The sequence below is a fragment of the Cornus florida genome, unplaced genomic scaffold (genome assembly GCF_030987335.1).
Source record: "Cornus florida cultivar Cherokee Brave unplaced genomic scaffold, ASM3098733v1 CherokeeBrave_3.0.0_Hap2_Chr09, whole genome shotgun sequence".
Lineage (NCBI taxonomy): Eukaryota > Viridiplantae > Streptophyta > Magnoliopsida > Cornales > Cornaceae > Cornus > Cornus florida.
The window spans coordinates 17,749,616-17,751,210 of NW_026775579.1; the positions used below are offsets into that span (position 1 = coordinate 17,749,616).

General features: G+C 38.6%; 1 pseudogene; it reads left to right on the top strand.

The window, feature by feature from the left end:
* The first annotated feature begins 606 nt into the window (after nucleotides 1-606).
* Nucleotides 607-705, top strand: LOC132275590 (small nucleolar RNA R71; annotated as a pseudogene).
* The last annotated feature ends 890 nt before the right edge of the window (nucleotides 706-1,595 follow it).

Here is a 1,595-nt window from a genome sequence, read left to right on the forward strand (position 1 = left end):
TGATCCTTTTGAAGTTTTGGTCTTATGCAAAAGCTCACTTCCTTGACATTGAAGATTATGACATTTGTCTATAACATTAACTTCTCCTTCATATTTGTCAAATGAATTGGGTGTGGGATTAAAGATATTCAACTTCACCTTCATGTAGCCAAATGAGATCTTCATTATCCCCATCCTACAATTGATGTTAGCATTAGTGGTTGCCAAGAAAGGACGGCCAAGGATAACGGGAATTTGGCTTTTAGGATTGGGGACCGGTTCCGTGTCAATGACAACGAAATCAATGAGGAAGAAGAATTTGTCAATCTTAATCAATACATCTTCAATTGTACCCCTACGCTTTTTAATGGATTGGTCGGTAAGTTGTAAAACTACCGATGTTGGTTTCAATTCACCTAGGCCCAATTTGACATAAACCGAGTATGGAAGAAGGTTAGCACTTGCTCCTAAGTCAAGAAGTGCCTGATTAATGATATGATCACCAATAATGCATGAAGTAGTATTATTGGTGATCATATCACTTTTCTTGGTGCTTGGCTTTTGTTCATGCCTTTGTAATTGTCCGATAAGCTCTCAAATAAATATTAAACTACTTGCCATTTGGGCATGTCATGATGTGGACACTTCTTAAGCAATTCATTAAAGCGTTCCCATGCCTCATGAAACGTTTCTCCATCCCCATGTGAAAATTCTCGAATTGAGGTTCTCATGGCATTGGTCTTAGAAACCAGATAGTACTTTTTTAAGAACTCTTGTTGCATTTCTTCCCAAGAAGTGATTGAAAAAGGCCTAAGATTGTCAAACCAATACTTAGCCTTGTCTTTTAAGGTGAATGAAAAAGTTTGAGCCTTAAGACCTCTTCCGGCATGTCCGTATATTTTACGGTGGAACATACTTCAAGAAACTCATCCAAATTCTTGTAAGGTTCTTCACTTGAAAGTCCATGATAGTTAGGAAGCATTGGAATTGTTTGTGGCTTAATTTCATACTGATGTGCTCTAAATGGTGGCAATTGAATGCATGTGGGTGCATTATATTCATTAGGCACATAGTGATCTCTTAAAGCAAGTGGAGGATTAGCAATTTGAGGTGCAACATGGGCACCTTGATTTTGATTTCCTTCAATGATGGGAGGTTGTGGAGTATACATTGGCCTTGGCATTCCAAATGGAACTTGGCCTTGTTGTTGTTGTGGTTGGTGAATGAATGGCCTAGGCATGCCTAATGGTGCTTGAATGTTCTCATGATGCATATTTGGATGAAGGATACCTTGTTGGTCTATATGACAAAGGTCCTCTACATTCTCTTCATTATGGCCTTCCATTGATATAATGGATTGGGTAGAACTAGAACTTCCTCTTCCTCTAGGATTTCTAACTACGGATTCAAGATGCAAATCAAGAGGGACAAGAGTTGGTCCTAGTGATCTACGACCATGCATGCACAAGGTGAAAACGCATAAGCACAATGAATGAACAAACACTTCAACTTCACAACAATTTAATGAACTTTCTCCACAAACACTTAACCCATACTCCTATGCTTTAACAATAATGCAAAGAAAAGTAAATTGCCTCTACGCGGGCTCACAATTT